Source organism: Crocodylus porosus, unplaced genomic scaffold (genome assembly GCF_001723895.1).
Source record: "Crocodylus porosus isolate Cpor-Errol unplaced genomic scaffold, CroPor_comp1, whole genome shotgun sequence".
Taxonomy (NCBI): Eukaryota; Metazoa; Chordata; order Crocodylia; family Crocodylidae; genus Crocodylus; species Crocodylus porosus.
The window spans coordinates 18,003,087-18,026,312 of NW_017728906.1; the positions used below are offsets into that span (position 1 = coordinate 18,003,087).

At 41.5% G+C, this 23,226-nt stretch overlaps 1 long non-coding RNA gene across 2 annotated transcripts; it reads right to left on the bottom strand.

Moving 5' to 3' along the window:
• Positions 1-366: 366 nt before the first annotated feature.
• LOC109305693 lies at positions 367-22,991 on the bottom strand. 2 transcript variants are annotated; one of them, XR_002099668.1, is made up of 4 exons: positions 21,362-22,991; positions 19,734-19,885; positions 12,125-12,247; positions 367-736 (listed from the first exon to the last, which is right to left on the bottom strand). It is a non-coding gene; the product is annotated as an uncharacterized LOC109305693 (long non-coding RNA). The 2 variants fall into 2 exon arrangements; XR_002099667.1 differs by having other exon boundaries at positions 373-736; positions 19,734-19,867; positions 21,362-22,988.
• Between the last annotated feature and the right edge of the window lie 235 nt (positions 22,992-23,226).

The window sequence follows — 23,226 nt, forward strand, 5'->3', positions numbered from 1 at the left end:
ATAAGTACCACTCTTCTCTTTTTCTACCACTTATTTTTCTAATCCTGTATTTTGTTGTTGAGAAGTGTTCTCTCTATAATCATAACAGACCTTATGGTTAATTAGAGACAAAACAGCATAAAGACACATAGTAGCAGCATGCATCTGTCTTGTGAGACAAAAGATTTGTGCTGAATGAGGCATCAGCTCATTGAACATCTGTAAGTGCGGCTGTAGAGTCCAATTTCTGAAAGACAGTCCCTACTGCATTTATCATGTGACGTTCATACCTAACAGCCCTGAATGTAGTGTGGAGTTCTTGCTGAGGTTTCTTCTTTCCTCTGCATGTTGGGCTCTTTTTTCCTCAAAAGCCTTCATTCCATACTTAATAGGCTGCTTGCAGGTGCTATGATCCTCATCGATCTTCTCCCAGTCATTGTTCATTGCTTTCATATCAGTCTTGCAAACATCTTTGAAATGGAGATAAGGACCTTGACATGGTCTCCTTCCTCTGAAGAGTTCTCCATACAAGAGATCCTTGAGTATATGGCCATCATTCATTCTCTGCATATGTCTGAGCCATCAAAATTGATCTTGATTGAGAAGAGAATGGATTCTCAGAATGTGGGCACATTCCAACACCTGAGCATGGGTAACTTGGTGGCCCCAGAAAATTCCTAGAATGAGGTGAAGGCAACATAAGTGGATGCTGTTGAGGTACTTTTATTAAATAGAGTATATGGTCCAAAATTCACAACTGTTTTAAAAAAAAAAAGGGGGGGGGAGGGGGTGTTGATGATGTAGACATGATCTATTTTGACCTCGATCTTAACAGTCAGTCTGTTCCACCCTCATTTTCTTCGCATGCTCGCATTACCTGATGCTTTGCAAATACAGGTATTCAGTTCAGCCTCAAGTGACAGGCTGTTGGTAACAATGGAGCCAAGGTAAATGAATTTACTTACAACATCCAATAAGATTTAACCTACTGTGATCACTAGTGGTGAATCAGTGTTTTCGGGCCATAACACTGGTGGTCTTAATTTGATTGTAAGGCATGTGTGGAGTCACTGATGAAGCTGTGTAGGTCACTTCCCATGTGGGCTATCCATGAAGCATCATCAGCAAACAGCAGCTCATGAATCAAAAGTTTCCTCGCTGTGCGTGAGGTTGAATAATTTTCTGCCTGAGTGTGTATGTAGCTCAATTCCTTCAGTGGTGGTCCCAAAAGCATACAGCAGAAGAAGAGAAAATAAAATCCTGAACAGGATTGGGGCAGGGACACAGCATTGCTTGATTCCACTTCAAATCTCAAAAGCCTCAGGTGTTGATTCATGCTACCTGACTGTTTCACATGTTCCATCATGGAAAGGGCAAATTATGCAGAGGAGTTTTGGTGGACAGCCAGACTTTTCCAGGTTACACATAACAGCTTTTATGGGTATTTAGAGACAAATAGCATAAAGATACAGTACTCAAATAGAAATGTATGTCATCTTTTTTTTTTTTTTTTTAATTCCAAGTATGTGCCTTTTTGTTGTGATATTGCCTTCTAGTTTTTTATTCCTTTTTATATATAATTTAGATATATAACACTTATGTTCATCCAGTCTTCATTCACCCCGAACTCTCTAATGTCAGAATTTTGGATACACCATCATACCCATCTGTTTTGAAGGTGGAAAGAACCTCAATATGGTTTTAAAGTCTAAAGTGCTTTTTCTTTGAAAAGAACAGAGAGCATAATGGAACAGAGTTGCCATCATTAAAATGCAATTAAAATTGTGAAGCCCTTGGGCATCTTAAATTGTAGTGTGATATAATATTTAGCAGGCTTCAGAATACAGCCATGTTTTGTTTTTCTACAGTGCAGATTATCTCAATCTTGCTGTCTCATGCTGTTAACGCTTACTATTATTTTTATGGATTTATGTATGTAGTCACACATATGAGAAGAGATGAGAAAATCTATGTGGCTGGTTGACATTTTCTTGTTTTGTTTCTTCTAACAAAACAAAGCCAAGTAATAATAATCTTGTACATAAGTTTTATTGTATCTGTTAATGAAAACAGAACTATTTTAAAAGATATGGTGCTAGCAGCTTATTGAATAATTTTGGTATTCTTGTCCATGAATAACTTGTCTTCACTAAATTATTCAGTATGAGATTAATACAAGAAATAGTGTTTTTACAAGTTACACACAGAAATATGCACAAGCTGAAGGGCTAGTGAGGTCTGTCTATTTTACGCTAGGGGAAAAAATCTATAAATGACCTTCAGATGAAAACTTGGCAACTAGTTAAAATTCTTCTTCTAAATTTAACTGTGCTGTGTATGCTTATTAAGAATCTAATTCATCGTCTGGGAGCCTGGATTGAAATACCAGTATCTATCATAAATGCTGGATAATTTTTCCACGTATCAGGTTTCAGTCATTGGCATAGTAACAGCTCCAATGACTAGGTCAAACTCAGAATTTCTGAAATGACAAGGTAGACTTTACAAAAGATTTGTGGAGCTAATGATGAGCTATGTTACTATAATTCAAGAGATTTATTATTTTGATTTTTTTTTGTCACATTCAGCAATTGAATCAGAAAAATCTTTCAAGTTGTAGAGAACTAGAACAGAATATTTTATAATGTCACTTTTTAAATACAAGCAGGCTTGATTGGCTATTAAAATGAATGAAGGTCTACAGCAACATCTCCTGTTTGGGTTATATTTTTAGGAGTGGGGAGGAGGAAAACAGGGACTCAGAGGGAGACCCTGTACTTAATGATCAAGAAATCCTGTCTGCAAACAGAACAAGGTGTTAACACTGCAAGCTGGGTACAGATTAATTGATTTGTGTATGCTGTTATGCTATTTGTTATATTTACGCATGTTTCAGTTGTCAAGTAATATATTTGCAGCATAAGGCCTGTGTTGCACATCCATCATGTAGGAGATGGAGAGATACAATCATGAGCCAGAATCATACAATACAGATCAAATACATTATTTTTCCAAAACTGAAAATTAGAAGTCTTTTTGAAGTAGGGACGCTGACACAGGAGCTTAACAAATTGAGTGGGCTAATTTACAGGTTCTATTCACTTAAGAGTTTACAATTCAATCCCCAGTACTGTCAAGTGGGAGTTACAGAAGCAGCCTGAAGAGAGAGGCCTACTCAAAGTGTGTCCATTGTACACAGTAAGAAAACTTGACAATATGTCTGGCAAGAAGCCTAAACTACACCGGGGGGGCGGATATTGCTTTTCTGGGGTCAAGGTAGCTGACAGTCTGAAGACTGGTGCTATACTGTGTTACTCTTGGAGGGCCACACATTGTTGAAAACTACAAATGATACTACCTGTCATCAGGAAGAGAGCTATCACTTTCTTTTGATGCTAAAGTCATATTTATTATATTAATAATGGTGTCCTCTTGGTACAAAGGACTTGGAGAACTGCTAAAATGGAGCAGCTGAAAATTTGTCCAGTACATGGAAATCCCTGACTGTACTGGGGCTGAAGTAGGCAGCTCTTCACCCCACTTTCTTCCCTGCTACCATCTCCAATATCAGAGGAGGCAGGATTTGTAGTCAGGGTAATCTTTCTGATAAAGTAATATTAAAGCTATGCATCTTAAAGATTGGGGGGGGTGGAGGGAGGGGAGATACTGGGGGGAGGAGGGGTACAGCCTAGCAGGAATTAAACCTAGGTCTATGCCTAGAAAATGTAACATTTTTGTTTTCAGGTGGCATTATCAGAGGGAGAGTTTCTTAGCATTTCCTGGCCAAAATCAAAAGTCTTAAAATTGCAAGACCATATTATTATAGTTCTTCTATTGCAGACATGAACTGACACTATCTTTTCAACAGTTATTCAGGGAGACGCACCATATGATTTTTTTTTGTAAGTGTGTATGATTATGTGAATCTAAAGGAATGTGAGAAATGATTGGTAATGGCATAATTTGTGTGGGTTGCTTGGGGATACTTACAAAAACAGGCCAATAAGAACTATTGGTACGGTAGACAAAGAAAAGCCCAGAAGGCTTTTTTTCTGTTTTAATCCTCATTCTGAAAGGGACTTGATGTGAGGCCTTTGGGCAAATTGCTTGATCAATGTGTCTGTAAAATGGGGATATTTATTTCCATGATTTAAAAAAAATGCTGTGAGAACAGGTTAGTCAATCCTATACATTAACATTTACTGTTAATTGGAAGTGTTATTATTGGAACTAGCCTTCACCGGCACCTAGAACTACTGGAGACTCAAATACAGTCCTAAAATTTAAGGGTGACTGAGGTGTCAGCAAGAATGGAGATGATTAATCCTGTTGATTTTCGTGGAGTTGATTTCACTCTAACTCCGGGAACTGAATATCAAAGATAATCCTTCATATTTTGATAAATCCTACTGTACATCTGCTCCTGTGCAGTAATAGGATGAAAAGAAATACCGAGGGGAGTAAGTTTAGTTCACCTATATGTATTTGGGACTGGTAATGGATCACGGCAGCAGCCAGATGCAATAAAGAAATGATATTAGAAGACCCAAAAATATTAATTCAAGCTTCAGTTCTTTGATGCCGGTACAGAGAGGTGTTCTGAAAGGTGAAAGAGCACTTCATATATGAGGGAATTAAATGCATCATTACCATTCTCAACCCAATTAACATTCTTGCTCTTTAGGATTAAATGAGGTCTCCAACTGGCCTGTTAGGCATAGAAGGGAGGAAAAAAAAGTTCATCCTGAGGGTGAACAGGATAAATTTAATGATGCAGAATGAAGGAGATTAAGAAATGAACTATAATAAACTGGCATTGTCTGTGAGCTATTTTTTTTTTTTTTCCATGAACAGATTGAGAACCATTTTGCCCAGTACTACAGCAAAGCCTCCTCTCAATCTTCCTGAATACAGTGGAAAAGAAGCTGTTTTTGAGGTGGCAATAGAACAAGGCCTTTACTTAAGTAATTCCTTTTGGCATCTATGATGGCATCAAATATCATTCAGTTACAAAATATTTAAGCTATTACACTAGTTATAAACAGTCTGCTAGAAGGGGCTTATATTTTAAAGTTACTAGTCATGTTAAGTAGCACCTCAACTCCAAGTAGCTTCCACTGACTTCAGTGGGAGAATTTTTTGGAATACAGAGAGCAAGGGAGATATTGTCTGCACTTCTTTTTTTTTTTTTTTTTTTTTTTTTATAAATGCTAAAGTTTCCTCAGTTTGCTTGCCTGCCTTATCATGTCTAATTTCATGTAGTTAAATCAAAGGGACATGCAAGCAGGAAACTAAACAATGAGTGGAGATAACATATTTCCAAGGAAAATATCAAAGGTCCTTAAGAGAGCAATGGTAGCATTATTAATTGGGAAATGCCAACTTGGTTATGGCACTGCATATTGATAGCTTTGTTTTCTAACCTAGGGCCATAAGAGCAATGGGGTATTAAGCCATTAAAAAAAATGCAGCCTGGAGAGGAGCGGGGAGGTGGGTGAAGTAAGCGGCCAGTATCTGGATAGCAGTTACGGCAAAGAATGCAGCAGTGATGTGGACCTGAGACGCAGGCTTTGCAGGATGGCTAAGAAGCTGGGTTCACATGTGCTTTAAGGCCAGACCCAGGTGGGCACGACTTTTTGATTATAGGCAACCCCAGTTTAACGCTGTTAATTGGTTCTGGGAAAACTGAGCAATAAACGAAGCTCGTTTTCTCCAGACATTAATGTAAATAGAAATAATTGGTGACTGCTGCTTCTTACCGAAGCTTCTCACCATCAGTGCCACCTCTCCTCATCCCTCTGCCTGCCTGTTGGCCACTCCACGTACCAGCCCATGGCCTGTGCTCTTGCTGGCTCTGGCACTCTGGCAGGGGCCCCACACTCATGCCTGCCCCCACTTGCTGCTTCTCCCTGCTCCTGGTGCCCTGCCCTGGGCCCCTGCTGGAGCCTGCCCACTCGCTACCACTCACTGTTTCTTACCGTCGCTGCTGCTTCGCTGAGCGCTATAGCAGAACTAGCTCAGCTAAGTGAAATTGGGTATTAATTTTAAATGAGCGCTATAGCAAAATAGTGCTAAGTGAAATCACGTTAAGCTGCGGTTGCCTGTAATCCTTTCTGATGTGGTCCTTTGTATGAATAGACACTAAATATTTGGAAGGAGCTGTTTTTAGTCTGAGTTGTAGAGCAAAGAGCAAAATACAGTTCCCTTGGGGCTACTCTTGTGATGGTCTGCTCATGTTGTTCACGTGAAAGTATGCACAGAAGGAATAGGGGACTTTAGCCATTCAAATGTGAATTCATGAAGTTCACTTTGGGGAAAGTGCACATGGAAGAGACTTGCAGGATCACAGGTACAACTTGTCTGCAAGCCATCATCTGAAATACAATATTATCCCGTGTAAGGGCCTGGTTACATGTTGCAAATTGATCTGCTCAAATGTTGATCGATTTGTTAATGCTAGCTTGAGTTTGGAGAAGTCACATGTACAAAACAGCAGGGAGGACTGAAAGATAAGAATGCCACCCCCCTCCTCCCCTCGCATTTCAGGCTTTCCCCCTACTCCTGGGGCTCCCCCCATACCCACCCAGCCCAGAGGGCTGCAGCTGCAGTGGCTGGACAGACAGGCTCCCCTTCTCTGCCTGATTCCCCCAGGACAGCTCTGGCACAAAAAAGTAAGTTGAGGAGGGAAGGGGAGGATCTGGAGGGAGGGGATGGGGGGGGAAGGTGGACCCAGTCCAGGGAGATGGGGGAGCAGTGGGTTGATTCGGCCTACTAGGAGATGGGGCCAGGGGAGCCCAATCCAGGCCAGCAGGAGGTAGGGGGATTGGCTTATATTAATGTGTAGCCTTGAGTAGCTACCTCTTAGTGTAATGTGTTGGGTAACACAGTTCAGACGTAAACTTGCCCTAGTGTGGTGTAACTTCAAGCTGTCTACAGGGTGCTTCAAACTAGTTGCACATGTTAATGTGTAGTCAATCCAGGGGTTAAGACCTCCAGGAGCCACCTAAAATGAACATGAAACAATGTCCTAGGAGTGTGAGAATCTGCCTTTCAGTAGATGTCTCAAAACTATTTCAGTAAATATTTGGTCAAATCCAATGCAAGTTTGTTTAGGTTGTTTTCCTGTTGCTTTTGCATTTGCTTCTCTCAGATATTTTGGTGACTGAGGTGGTTGGTGGGAATGTTTCTAGTAACAGTGAATTTTAAACAGCTACTACCAAAAACCAGCTCCCCTCTGCCAAAACATGGCACTTGGATTTTGCCTTACATTCTTTTCAATAATTTTATTTAAAAAGTTTAACTATTCAAAAAGAAACAAAGGTGACATTTGCTCAATAATAATTTGTTATCAATTGTTTGTTAAAATCTAATAACTGTGGCTTATTAAGTAAAGGAAGTATATTACTCTCAAAGCTATAATATGCACAGAAGCTACAGGCAGGATCCCATCCTATCAAATGATGAATGGATTTCTCTGATACTTCTAAATTACTTATTGCTCTGATTTTTCTCCCCAACACTGGAATCGGTTACAGTATATATATTCTGGAATTAGGTTTCCATGTACTTTTGATGAAAAGCTAGGCAAACTCTTAATGAGTTCATGAGCACTGCCAATTTTTGTGAAAATGATGAAACTCTAGCTATGTTTTAAGTGCTGTTTTTCTCCTATTTCCTCCACTGTACTGAAACAGTAATGGGTACTTTCTTTAGAAGGGGACTAGCTGCCTTCCTAACAAGCCATCTATTCCCTGACTATGCTTCTATTGTTTATGTTGCATGTACAGTCTTTTCTCCTTGCTGTAGTGTCTGAGCTCAAGTGTTGGCCTGTCATTCTAACACACTCTGATTGTTTTGCCACTTTCTGGTGCTGCTGATTTTAGAAAGGCATTTTCTGTTGAGTAAAACTGTACAGACATACTGTCCTACTTGACAGGAAAGAGAGCCATAAGGATTTCTTCTGAGCAATGGTCCTATATGTAGCGGAAGTTCTTATTTTCCTTTTAATTGTGATGGTGTTTCCAAACTCTACTGTAATTGTCACTCTATACCAACTTTAAAAGAAGGAAGTCCACTAGACTTTGAAAAGCTCTCTAGACTCCAAAGAAATGTCTATGTTATTTCAGTGGGTTGAAAGGAAATCCCATGAGGCTTCATATATCCCGGTTTTTCCTTTCTTCCTTTCTTTCTTTATTGCAGGGTGAGATTACGTTAGAGTTAGCAAGTGCCCTCCATACTACTTTGGATTGCTCCCTCCATGCCCCCAAATCCCCCACTGCCCCTGGTTCACCTTCTCATTGGCCCTTTTACCTATGGATCACTGCTCTGTTACCCCAGTCAGCCCAAGAGCACTCTTGGTGGCAGCAGCCAAGAGGGCTTCCCCTCCTTGCCTGCTTCTGGGCTCCCTGTAGCCTGGGCTATCTCCAAACACCTATGTCCAGCCCCCGCCAGGCCTCATACCTGCCTTGTAGCTCCTTGCCTGCCCTACCCTCTCCCATTTAGTTGCAGAGCCTGATAGGGGCTGAATCTGGGAATACAGGGGCACTGTACTCTGTAGAAACTTCAGAAGCATGCAGGGAGAGGGAAACATCCCACCAGCACCACTCTTGGGCTGATCAGGACAGGGGTGGAGAAGGGAATTGGATGGCATGGGAGCTATCTAGGGGTAGAAGGGGTAAATTCAAAGGCAGGGGGGCAATCTTGGGGTCCAGAGAAAGTAATGTCTCAGCAGCTCCCATTTCCCACTACCTCCCAATTCTAACTCACTTCCCTCTACCTTCCTCTTCCCCACACCAATCCTGCCCCATTCACTTCTTCCCCCCAGAATCCATTACCTGCTTCATCCCTTTTTCCCTCCCTGCCCTACTCCCTTTTCCCTTACCTACCCCATCCCCTACCCATTGCCTGACTCTTCCCAACTGTCAGGATCATAGAGTCCTGGCTGATAGTTAGATAGACTCCTGGGACCCTGGATGTCTTTCAAATTGGTGTTTTTTTTCTTAAGAGAACACCCAGAAGTTAATTTAACTCATTCTAGGTAGCACAGTTCACAGATAATCCTCACACAAGGATTGACTCTTTAAAATGCCTAAAAATGGCAATTAGCACTTGTTAATGAGCCTTAGTGTGTGATCATCATTCAAGTTTTGAGTGTTCTTAACATGATCTAATTGCAAGGTGTAATCTTACTCTCGGAGTACAGCTCTTTAGTGGCTCCTTCTGTCACTGCAGGGGAATATAGACACAGGTTAGGCTTGAATTTAGGGAAGAATGGAAATGCAGATCTAGGACAACTCATGTTGACCAGCCTATCCACTACAGATGGGACTGTTTGCTACAGTGTGGGGATGCTGTGGGAAGAAAAGAATATTCTCTCTAGAGCAATGATGCTAACTAGTAGAGCTGTGCGAAACGGCACTGTTACATTTTACCTTGAGTTTTGATGGTTCAATGGAACGTTTTGTCTTGTACTTCATTTTGAGTTGAAACAGCTGTTTTGTTTTGTTCCGTTGAAACAGAAAGGCTGTTTCGACACTATTTCAGGTTTCACTGGGGATGGGGAGTCAGCCCAACTGGGCTGACCCCCCATTCCGAGTGCTAGATCGTGCTGGGGGCGGGAGGCAGCCCAGCTTGGTTGCTGCCCTGTCCCCCATGCTACATCACACTGGGGACAGGAGGCAGCCCAGCTGGGCTGCTTCACTGTCCCCTGCCAGATCTTGAGCTGGGGATGGGAAATCAGCACAGCTGGACTGACTTCCCATCCCCAGCCTATGTTCAAAATGTTTCGACTTTCGAAACATTTTGACCAGCTTTGTTTTGTTTTGAGGCTATCTTGACAGCCTTTTTCTTTCCAATTTTGCTGTTTTGACCTCAGAATTGGTCAAGACACTGTGGGAATGAAATGGCCGGTGAAATTTCACACAGCCCTACTAATTAGGGATGTCACAAGCCACTTTTAGGGCTACTGTGGCCTATGCACCGCTGCTGTGGCCAGGTAGAACTGCACTGCGTGACTTCTGGCACCAAATCAGGAAGCAGCTGTGGTAGGAGCTCCCACTTTAACCGCAGCCCTTCCTGATTCGATACCACGTGGTGTTTCTCATAAATGGAGGCATGTGAGGACTGTCAGAACACATGGTATTTGTACACACTTAACTTAAAAAACAAAACAATAAAAAACACAAAACAACAATAAAAAAAAAAAAATCAGTGTTTATTATGGCAAGTCTTGTTCCTACTCAGAGCAGGCCTTCTTGGAAAGTTCACAACCTCTTGCTTTCTATAAATCCAAAAGATGAAAAATGTGTTGCATAATTTAGGACAAATCAGATGAATATGAATTAATTTCATTCAGTATTTTACCTTTACTCCATGCACAACAATTTTACCCAGAAAAAGAAAAAGTAGAACAGTACTTTATTTTGCTGTCTAGTCTTTATTCCTGTCTGAGTTAACTAGTGTGAATTAGGAGTAATCCTGTTGCAGCTAACTGAACATTTCTACTGTAATCAAACTTGACTGGGGTTTTGTTGGCTTGTTTTTTTTAACGTGTGGACAAGACGCAACTGCACTGCTGCTACTGTTGAATAAGGAATTATCTGGTAAGCTAAAGTAGTACAACAGTAGTTTTCAATAAGGGTGGTGTCTGCCAACTTAAAAAAAAGAAAAGATGGAATGGTGCCCTGATTCTTAAGTGATTGAGAACCAGTGCTCTAAGACAGTGGAGCCAAGCCTTAAGCTTCCGGTGTCCTATGACTCCTTTTGCATTCCTTGGTGCAAAGAGTTTGGAACACAGCCACTCAGCCTGCATGTTGGTATCTGGATTTGGATCCACTGACCTGTTTCTTATGCAACAAATGATGCATGCACAAAGTGGATATAACATTCTGCCAGATCAGAAGAGTAATGTATTATAATAATCTAGCACTTTTTGCTCGCATTGCAACACTTTGACCATGTAGGGCAGGGATCAACCTCTCCCCCCAGCACACACATTCATTTTTCTCAATATGCTCTGCAGCCCAGAGTCCAGGCTGGTTAGTCATGAGGCTCCACAGCCCTGGCACCAGTTTCACAGTTGCAGCAGCATACACCTCTGGGCACATGGCTGGGAAGGGGCCTGGGGCTGTGCAACCCTGGCTTCTCTCCTATCACCAGCCCAGAGAGACGTGTGCAGCTGCTGCCATCAAAGAGCTGGTACCAGGGCTGCAGAGCCCAGCACAGCTGTTTACATCCTTCCAGGTACCTGCTACAGCTGCCCAGAGCCCTGGCTGGCTGTGGAAGGCAGCCAGGAGTCTACACACAGCTATACTGGGTTTCAGAGCCCCAGCACCATCTCTGTTGCAGGTACACACACCGCTCACTGGACATGGCGGGGAAGGGGCTAGGGCTGCCCAACTCTGGCTGCTTCTCTGCTGTATGCCTACAGGCATGTGCACAGCAGCCACAGAGCCAGTGCTGGGGTTGTGAAGCCTGGCACAGCTGTTTGCAGCCTTCTAGACACCTGCTAAAGCTGCCCAGAGTCCAAGGCAGCTGGGAAGCTGCAAACAGCTGTGTTGGGCTCTGGAGCCCCAGAACCAGCTCTGTGGTGGCAGCAGGAGCACATGTCCACCCAGAGGCATATGTGCAGCCACCACCAGCAATGTGGGTCAGCCTCCCCCATCTCCGACATGCCAAATTAAGGCATGGGTGGAGGTTGGGATGATTTTGGCACTATCCAAAAATGCTGCCAACCCCTGATATAGGGGTTTTGGGCAACAGTCAATTGAGTCTGTCAAATCTATTGTCCCCATTGTATTTACTCATTTGAGTTCCGTATTCAGTTTTGCCTTCTGCTTTTCAAGGGGGACAGTAGGGTCTGCTTTACAGACTTTAGACGGGACTAACATAAAGTTTGGACACGTGCATTGGGAACATTTCAAAAGGGCAGCAACTGTTACATTCTAACTTATGTGTGGACAAGCTGAGAGCAATAGAAATGTAGCAAAACTGCTACTGGATGTTTTGCTATGTTTGATCCCAGCTTGTCCACCTGTTACAATTTGAATGTAACAGCTGTTGCTCTTTTGAAACATTCTCGTTTTGAAGTGGCTTCAAATATATGCCAGTCCATACCCATAGTTTTACTTAAATTTGTCTTGCATACCTTCTTGATGCTGAGTAGAGTGGGACTTTCCAACAGAGTTCACTTGAAGGAGCAGCCTCTGTCAGTCCGAACTTGAAAGGTCAATTGTTATGGAGACAAAATATAACTGAAGACATGCTGACTCTGTAAAGGAAATATTTTAAATGATAAGTTAAGTGAATACGAATAGCAGGCACTCTAGCTTTGCAGTTTTGACAGCACAAATCCAAGGTTTATTTTCCAATCTTGCTGCGAAGATGATGATGATGATGATGATGATAAATCAATGATAGAGTAAACAGTAGAAAGCATTTCGGCAAATAATTCTAACTTCAACAGGACTAATCACATTTTTAACAAATCCTGCAAGATGCTTGATACTATGAGGAGCTGCAAAACACTGTTGAAGTCGATGCTCTGTTTCCGGAAGGATTGGCTTATAATTGTGTGCAGGTTTACAGAATGGGGATCTATTGTTTGTAAGTCTGATTTACTTAAATATGAAAAACAGCTATTTATGGAAAATAATGTTCTAAATGATTTCTAAGGAGAAAAAGAAAACAGAAAAGAAATTTGGAAGAATAAGACAAGTCTCATTGGATCATGTGTCAGATTAAAAGTGTACGTGTGTGTGTGCGCACACACGCACATAGAATCTGATAAGAATTAAATTAGTTACTAAAATAGAAACATGTATTATTTTAGTTCTTTTAGAAGGACAGAGAGAAGGGAGTCTTATGGCAAAAAGGATCCAACAGTGTGGTGGCAGGGGATATTCTGAATGTTTTTATTTCACCAGGATGTACTTATTCAAGGTGAATGACAATTTCAATCATCAAGAAACTCAATTTTCATCTATATGCAAGAAATACTGATAAGGCAGCAAAGTATGTTCTCCTGCCAGCTCAGATATATTCACAGACTGATATGGTAATTAATGTGCATGCCCCAAATGGAGACTTTCCATCCTCTTTGAGTGAGTTATTCTTAGACCTAACAGAAGTCCCTTACTGGTGATAGAAGATTTAACCTTACCCTGTCAAACGTAATGGCCAGATTAAAAGTGTTACAAGAAGGGGAATTCCAAGTCAACCCAATTATACACCATCACATGAAATGATTATATTTGGCTACCCTTTGGAGGGACATGTTTTTTAAAGAGACGTATTTTTATACACTGCTCTTCTGTGCAGAAAGAGCAATCCTGTTAGACTGAGTTATGTTTGACTTCTGAAAAGCTCACATAACTATAACCTCTGAATATATCTCTAGCCATGCAATGGCAGCATTCTATTTATAGCTAGACAGATAACTAATTCCTTGGAGGAAGTATTCCATTTCTTAACTATCCCGATTTTACAATCTGAGACAAAAGGAAATAAAGCCTGTGTTGAATCCCCTTTAACATAGTGGGAATCCCTTGAAACCTATCTGAGAAACTTTATAATTGTAAAAAATGTAGCTCAAAGGAAGTCCACCCCATGAATACAAAAGATTTTACTTGAACAGATTAAAAACATGGTAAGAGAAGAAGAGAGCAAAACTCGACGCATATTAAGTCAGATAAGAACAAAGTTGCAAAACTGATCAATGGGGGTAAAAGCAGTGCATCTCTTTTTCACACTATGCTGCTGCTGAGCCTGTAGGTGAAATGGCTTGATTCTGGCAGACTTGATGGGTGTGGGGTATATTAACATACATGGTCTTATTCACATCTACGGTAAGAATCCTTTACTGCTTCTTAGATACACAAAGGGCCTTGAAGTGGGTATAAATTACTATGTAAATGATTGTAGGACCAATTCAACATCCCATTATATTGCCAGTGTTACAAATGTTCTGTAATGTAGATGAAAATTTGGCCCTAAATATACAAGTGGTATAATAAAAAGCTGAAGTAAACAAGTTTATCCCACAGTTCAGTACAGGAGATACTGAGTTAAAATTTCCAAAAAAGTTAAGCCTTTGGGAAAACAAAATAGCTTCAGGCTTTACTTCAGAAAGAGAGAATGATGCATGTTCTGACACTGAAAATCCTGAAAAAATGTCTACACGAAATATATGTTTCATTCAATAGTTTTATATCATCTTCCCTTCCCTCTTGTCTGTATAAGATCCTTACACTGGTCTGAAAAACAGTTCCTAAGAAACTCAAAAAAGGAAAAGAAGTATACTGAGAAATCATGATGCTTCTCTCTTCCTTGGCATAATGACAGGGGTTTCATTCATCTTCAAGTTGAGCTTAAATTCCTTTTAAGAAAAACAGTATAATATTAACAAAAATGTAGAAATGAGCAGACGATGAAGTAAATTGTTAAGCCTCCTCCTTTTTGATAGGCCTTGGCCTTCCAGTATTAGCTTTTATTCTTCTGCTATTTGTCTGTTGTTCCCTGGAATGCCACCCTCAATCTCCTTTCCAACTTTTTTACTAAGCTGGCTTTTACTTCACAGATTTGAGGAAGATCTAACATTCAAAAGCTTTTCTAACTCTACCCCAATTATACAACTGGTCAAATAAAAAAAAATCAACCTAAAAAATCCTTGTCTCTTGTAAATTGTTAAGGCATAGGTGAGAATGACCAAAGAGAAATTTATTTGAAAAGTTCAAAATTTAATATATATGATTGAAAGCAAAAAAAATAAAAATATTCTCAGTAGAGAGGAGAATGGTTTGGGGATCTAGAATGCGAAATGTGACGCACTATTCCTGGACATGAGAGGAAAGAGGGATGAATGAGGCTTGAGAATTTTCAAAGGGACTGATGTGTTTTCTCTTGCAGCAAATATTAATGGCAACTGTAAAAATGAGATTCTTGATAAATGTCACGAACTTTTTGACCATATGAAGAATTTATATGCCATTTTAGAAAACAACATTAGAATGAAATGACTGGGCTCATTTGTTCCTGATTTTTTTTTCAGGCTAATCTAAAATATGTCCCCTGTGGCCTTTTGTGAAAACTGGAAGCAACAAAAGACCTAAGCCATATTTGAGAGTACCTGATTCTGGTATGGAGAAAGGTGCTCTGTAAATATTTTGGAGTTCTTTTGGCAACAAGAGGTAAAAATTGATTATGTGCATGAAAATTAGCTTAAAGATTTTCTGTAGTTTTGAATATATTCTCAGCTCACAGCAAAACAGAGTATTAGAAAAGAAACACAGAACTGAGAAGAATGACTGGGACTTCTACATGCTAAACAGCAAATAAATAATACAAAGAAATTTCCTAGTGGATACACACTGAGAATCTGGTATTCTCGATTTAGCTAGGAAAATCATTTGTAATGAAATTTGAGATCAGAAGAAATGTGAATTTTGCAGAATACTTTACAGTCCAACTTGAAGTTACTGTTGTAGAAATTAACTTGGGTTGTAATGATGGCAATGTGTGTGAGAACTCTTATTTATGACTGTGTTGAAACTGTTAATGAAGAGGTACAGAACAGGCTACTGATTAAGTCTGTTGGTCAAAAAATAAAACGCTATTTCTGAATTGTAATAACAATTTACATATTTTATGTTAATTGTGACTGCAGGTGAAACTCTCTATGCATGGGGGGGGGGAATGAGTAAGTTAACCTTGCTTAATGTGTCTTCCCAAAACTCTCCACTTGATGTAAATCAGTTAATTAAACGCAAGAAGATAAAGCAGGATATTGTCTGAATTATGAAACGTATCTCAGCAAGGTTTGTGGTTTGATTTTTGATGGAGCTAGTGTTCATTAGTAATACTTTCATATGGTAGCTGTTTCTCTGTGGATATCACTATCTAGTAATGGTGATTGGTGTATTTTCTGATGTTCATAATTAGGGGCCTACTGAATTCACGGATGAAACGGAGTGTATGGTGGCTCTTTCAATACTATATGTTCTCCTGTGCACACTTTGCCCCTTGTCTCCCACCTGCTACTGATTAACAGAGGACCCTGCTGCTGCTTCCTCATCAGCAGGGAGGCTAAAACTGTGGTTTTAAACATGGAGCCATTTTTTGCCTCCCTGCCATCAAACAGCAGGGCCACCTGGGGCCCCTCAGCCAACAAGAGACAGGTAGCAAAAATGGCACCATATTTAAAACTGCAGTTTTCACCCCCATCACTGATCAGAAGCGAGCTACAATTGGGGCCTCTCCACCAACTAGCAGGGCTGGAGGGGCGGGGAGGGTCAGGGGAACCTGCAAGATTAAAGAAAGCACAGCACACCCCACTTCCACCATGAATTCAGTAGGTCCCCATTTATAATTGTTAGGATGCTCATGCCAAAACAGTTGCATCTAACAATACCTTGGCTAGAATGCACAGTTGCTTGCTTTTGACATATAAAGTAAACTATTAGTTTTGTTTGCTGCAACTCAGAGTGTGAATCCACATGGTATTTCCTACCAACATTATGCATACATTTCTGATGCACTGGAGGACAAAATACCTCCCCCTCTGTGCAACACTGGTCAGGCCTCAGCTGGAGTACTGCGTCCAGTTCTGGGCGCCACACTTCAGGAGGGATGTGGACAACATGAAGAAGGTCCAGATGAGGGCCACTCGCATGATCAGGGGGCAGCAGGGCAGGCCCTGTGAGGAGAGGCTCAGGGACCTGAACCTGTTCAGCCTCCACAAGAGAAGGCTGAGGAGGGATCTAGTGGCTTGTTACAAACTAGTCAGGGGGGACCAGCAGGCATTGGGGGACTCACTGTTCCCCCAAGCACTGCCAGGAGTGACAAGAAATAATGGTCACAAGCTGGCAGAGGGTAGATTCAGACTAGACATCAGGAGGCGCTACTTCACTGTCAGGGCGGCTGGGATCTGGAACCAACTTCCAAGAGAAGTGGTGCTGGCTCCTACCCTGGGGGTCTTTAAGAGGAGGCTAGACGAACACCTTGCTGGGGTTGTTTGACCCCAGCATTTTTTCTTGCCGTGGCAGGGGGTCGGACTTGATGATCTGTTCAGGTCCCTTCCAACCCTACTGACTATGAAAAAGCTGGGGAATATAACATAGACTTCCCCGCCCCCCCTTTACAGGAAAGAGAATTAAACAACTACATTTTTAAAATAAAGGCTGAGCAAGACATTGTCAGATCAGGGCAACAGTTTACTACAAATGGTTTGCTTGTGGCCAACAGCTAAATAGAAATGGTGAAATAAACCTCATTGAAACTGATGTTAAAATGAGCATGGATTTGATAAATTCAGCAAAAGTAATACAAGTGGGAAGTGATGCTGGCCTAAAGTTTTTGGTGTCAAATGACAAGCATTTTGTATCATGGGCGTCAGTACTGCAACATTATAAATGTTCCCAATTTCATCCATTTATGGATGCTTTACATGAGCAGCTGTATGACAGATTTGGAACTTACAGTATAAATGCTTCCAGTTTTAGACAACTATGCTGCCTATATATTTCAGCAAAACTACAGGGAACTTGAAAAATCAGGCACGGCTTGCCATATTTAACCTGATGGTGAACATCAAGTCTGAATCTCCACTGTATAATTCTAGTTTTACACTGCTTCAATCCCATCGATTTTTAAAAGAGTTATGTTGGGGTGCCATGGGAGTAAAAAAATGGAGAACTGGATCCTGGGTCTACGACACCTGGCAGTGGAGTAATTACTAGTGGCAAGGGAATGTACACACAGTGCTGTTATTGAAACTCCAGCTACATGTGACCCTGAGGTCTTTCACACTAGTCATATATTGTTGAGAATATTTGTTTCCTTACTTTCCTTGATCTATTAGGGAATATTTTCTTTCTCTTGAATAGCTGAAAAAAAACTACTGATTGGGATTAAGAATTATTTAAAAAAACTGCATTTGTTGTTGAGTCATTAAGAGTTGATGAAAGACAAAATGCTGTAAAATGCAACTGGCTACACCTTAACACAACAGGATCTCAAAGGCTGTTCCTTATACAAAACTTTTGATAGTTCAGCATTCACTTTCACACATGTCTAATTACCATTTGGGAGTCAGGCTAAATGATATATGTTCAGGTCCCTCCTGGCCCTAGCTATTATGAAACCATATTTTTCCATCATAGCAAAATCTTAACCTCTTCAGGTTACCAGTTCAGGTATACAAATTACAGCTGTCAAATGATTTAAAAAAATTGATCTTGATTAGTTGTGCAATTAATATTAGTTGCAATTAATTGTGGTTTTTAATTGTACAGCTAAAAACTCAAATTTACATGCAGAAAAACTCAAAGTTATGCAAAATTATGCAGGTACTTTGTATGATTGGGGGGTGGGATGTGTGTGGGGAATTTGTGAAGGTGTGGAGGACAATGGTGCTATGTGTGGGGCTTGGAGCCTGGGATGGGGTGGTCCCCACATGTCCTGGTAGGATATGGGGCACTGTGGGTCAAGAGGGGCAGCAGTAGAGCTGTCTTGGGAGTGAGAAGCAGGGGCAGGGCACAGGCATATCACTTCCTTCCCCTGCCCCCATCATATTATCCCCTCTCTACCACAGGTGTCCTTTTTTGAAACAAAATAGGGTAACCCTACAGAAATGCAGCTTGGCGTATAGCACAGTGACCAGCTGTGGAAGAGAAGGGACAGGGGGAGAGTGAAGCCTGCATGGTGCGGGAGTAGGGCAGGGGTGAATGGGGTCCCAGGACCAGGGTGGGTTGTGTGACGGAGCCAGAGGTGGATCATCCAGGGATGTGGACAGTGTGGCTTCTTGTCATTGTGTACACCTCCCAGGAGAGAAGCATGGGGGGCATGTGCCTCCTGAATTTGTGTGCGTGGTGGAAGCAGGCTGCCCAGTGCAGGCTTGGGTTCTGGACCCTGCTGCTATTACCCCAGGAGCTGTGCACTAGCCATGTTGCGCATCCCCTGCCCACCAGTGGTGGGAGGCATAACACAACACTGTGCAACTCCCAGGGCAAAGGCAGGAGAGTGCAGAGGTCCAGCTCACAGCAGGCAGCCCGCCTTTACCCTGAGCAAAACCTGTGGGGTACATGCCCCCCATGCCTCCTCCAGGGGTGTATGCAGCAGCGGGGAGCCGTGCCCTCTATGTGCCCCTGGAAGCGCTGCCCATGGCTCCATCCCACAACCCGCCCTGGCCCTGCTCCCTCTCTCACCATGTGGGCTTTGATTTACTCCTCTCTCCCCGCTCTACCTTCCTCTCCACAGACTTACCTGCTGGGTGCTGCTCTACATGCTGCTGGGCTGTGTTCTTGGCCGTATGTATGCTGTGGGTGCTCGTGTCTGTGTGTGCACCCACCTTCCTGCTGGAGCAGCCTGGAGCCCGTGCCCAGGCTACACTGCAGCTCCTCTGTACTGCCACCCCTACTCTGTTGGGCAGCCTAGACACGATGGTGACAGCAGTGGAACAAAGCCCGGGCATGGGCTCCACAACTATGTGCACAACTAAAGCATTAAAAAAATTAACTTAAGAACCAATTTAATGCACTAATCACACACATTAACAGCAATTTAAATTCACAGCCCTGATACAAATATTTATAGATTTGGGTTAATACTGTTGTAATAAGACTTGGCCAGGTCATTTCATCCTGCAGTTTATTTCTTCCCCTTGAACTTTCTGAACCTTAGCTGCATCATCTGAATGGAGAGCTAATTGGCCCCTTCCTACTTTCCTAACTGTAAATAGCTGGGTAGTTTATTTCACCTACTTTTCAGAAAGAAGTAGTAACCGGTCATGCTTTAGGGAAGTTGCTGGGTAGCAACTATATACTGCCATCTTCTGTAATCAGTTTAGGAGTCAGGACAATACTTCAGTTTTCTGGGGACAGAAGCCCTTTAGAATCTAAGGAACCAAGTTCATCTGTTAAAACACAACTTTATTAATTGCGTAGTTGGCTTACAATTCCTCTCAAACGAGCAGGGCTCATCTGATTCAAGGAAAGCCTTGTGGTAGGGATTATTTTGAAGGATTAGACCAGAAGAAAGATGAAAGGAAATAATGAATATAAGTGTATCATACACAAAGACCTAAACCAGCCAGTTAGGCACATGAAGATGCATATGTCAGAACATTTACTGGTTGAAGTAGCAACTTGAAACAGGCATTTTTAAAAATTTAATCTAATCTACCAATTACTGATGGTTTTTTCCAAGGGCTGCAAAGAGTCTGGAAACGCAAGAAATATCTCGTGATGGCACATAAGTACAAAAATAATGATAAATTTTAGCATGTGTGACAGTTAAGTAGTCTTGGATGTGGCATAACATCAATGTCCTAAACTGCCTGAACCTATGCAAATGAGAACTTTTTGCTAACTTGCTATATATTAAGAGTCCAAAAAAGACTGTTTTGAAATTATGTAGGTGTTAAAAATCTTCATCAGGAAACTGGACTTAAACCTTCACTTGTCAAGAGCACTCTAAACTGAATAGTTTGAGAGATCAAATAATTTGTCTACAACATAGAGGTCATTCCCTGTACTCTTAAGAAATAAGACTATTGCTAACTGAAAGAACTGCACTGAAAAGAGCAAATGCTGGTAGCTTAGTCTTTGTAATAGAGATAATACATTCTTGCATTCAATTCCTGACTAAATTTAACTGAAGATGCTAGCAAAAGGAAGAGTTGCCTGCAACTGCCTGCTTGATTCAGTGGACCAATATAGTATAATAAAAATGTTGTAAATGTCCTTGATACGGTCTTGTGTTATTTGATGACAAGTATTTAATTGGTATGATGTAACAAAAGCTACAGCTATATTTTATTACCGGTTGCGTCATAAGCTATTTGAAAAGAGAGACTGGGAATATGGTTGCATCTAGCTATTACCATAGCAGCTTTTTTATAGGGAAAAACCAGTAGAACTGTTAAGGGGGAAAACCAAAAGGAGGAAAAAAAACAAACAACTTTTGAAGCATCCCAAATGTAATCTTGAACAACCCTGTACAACTTTCCTGTGGCCAGAGGCAGCATGCTGTGTGGACAGCCCCCCAAGATTACTCACCTGCCTCACAGGCAGCACCAGTGGTGCCTAGCTTCCTTTCCCTTGGGGCTTTTCTCTGTTGTGCAGCTGTAGGAGAGGCAGCTGCAGAGGCTCACAGGCTCTGTTTTCAAATGCTTACTTAAACTCAAGCGTCAATCTCCAATCAAATGATATGTCTAGTGACATTCATATGGCTCTATTATATATTTCTACAGATAATGGTCTTATACCAGACAATGTTTTTGTTGCTAGTACTGCACTTTGTTTAGATATATAGGATGTAGGGTGGCCATTGATTTCTTGAAATTTATGACATACTCATCTCTACCTACACAGCTGTGTAGGACTCTTACTGTTGATGACAGGCAGTATTTTTTTTGGGACTCCCAAGTTAGAGAAGGCTGTACCATGAAATGATGTAATATCATGACACAAGGAAGTTAATCATTAGCATGAATCATTAGCACACTGCACTATGATTTTTCTCCTGTAGTAAAACACAAAAGAATTGACAATCCTGTCAATATAGGGTTTTTTTACATCTTTGAGATTGTAATAATATATCTAAAAAAGAAAAAGACGCCAGGATTTCTATAATGAACACTGCAAATCAGGAAATTCAGTTAAAAATAAAATTTAAAGACACCAAAATACTAATGAATGAGAAGGCATAGTAATGCCCCCCATATATGTAATAACCACAGAATTATGATTAAGGCATTTTAGTATTCACGGTCCCAAATTAACAGTAGCTGATTTTGAGGCACATAAGACATTTTTCATTTTTGTCTTTTCTGCTTGTGACAGCCCAACAGGATTAGCTAAAAGATGGCCTGATTATAAGGTGCTATATTTTTAAAGGACCCATTTTAAAATGAATGTAAGGTCCTTAATGAACTAGTTCACTTGTAAAATCTAAGGAGTTCTAGCCACAACGAGTTCTGTAATTTTGAGGAGGGCATGCCACGCTCTTTATATGGAACTAAGTGACTGAATTCCCACTTTGGGTACAGCACTCCATCTTAATTAAGGAACCAGTGACCTGCTATTCAGGTACAGATTAGGCAGCAGCTGTGCAAGCTTCCTCACACTGCCCACTCTCTCTCTAATGTGTGTCAATACTCCTCTGGAGGATCTACTGGGAAGGATGAGTGGATTGTTTGTCATATCCAGTTTTGTTGGCTGAAACTGCCAACAAAAAAAAATAAATAATGAAGTAATTAAGGCTAATGGAGATGCTTATTATAACAGACTCTCTTAAATGAACTGGACTAAAAGTATATGATTTCTCTCTTACGGATCTCTGAACCACTGAAGTTGGTTGGTCAGTGTGATAGAATGAGTTATATCTCTAGCAAATGACATACTCTATAAATATTAGATATTGAACATGTCTAAATTTTCACAAAGCTGTTGAGTTGCGTTCCAGATCCTCTCCAAGAAATGCATTCAACTACTTACTAAAGGAGTGTCACTGAGAAGCACTCAAGACAACAATGTAAAACCAAAGAGCTTATGCATCTCAGCTGCTGACCATGCTCGTGGAACAGTGTTTTTTCTAAGTAGTGGCCTGGAGGGATGGGCTAGAGCATTTCTGCGAAGCACATGGTAAGGAAACATGGCAGAGGCTTGAATAATGCCATGTGAGAAAACAATTTTTAGGATAGCTACTGTGTTGCTTGAACTTCTCTGAAAGAGATGGATCAGACTTGGGGTGGGTGCCTAAGGACTTCTCTCCTTTTTAATGGCTATTAAAACTTTTGTGGTTATATTCATTCAATAGGTAAGCATCCCCCCTCTTTTGTACCAAATAATTCCCAAAAAGATTACAGTAGATACTAGGCCCGTGTGAAGCTGCAAGTATTCGCTCCAGATTTGGCCAATTCAGAGGGACAGTGATTTGATTAGATTTGGATCACTGTCCGAATTCAATTAGGCTGAACTGGATCCAAAGATTTGGCGCTGTTTTGGAGATTCGGCCATAGACTAAACAGGCAGCAGTCCTCATCACGCTGGACACCGCTGCCTCCAGCTGGTAAGTCTGTTGTGGTGGGCAGAGGTGGGGGAGGGATTGAGGTTGGGACAAGCTGCCCAGCCGGGGTGGAGGACTCGGGGAGAGAGGTGGTGGTGGGGGTGTGTGTGGGATGTGGGCACGGCAGAGCTGAGAGCAGGGGCTATGCCCTGCTGCCACTTGCCCAGCCGCGGTGGGGGGCGGTGC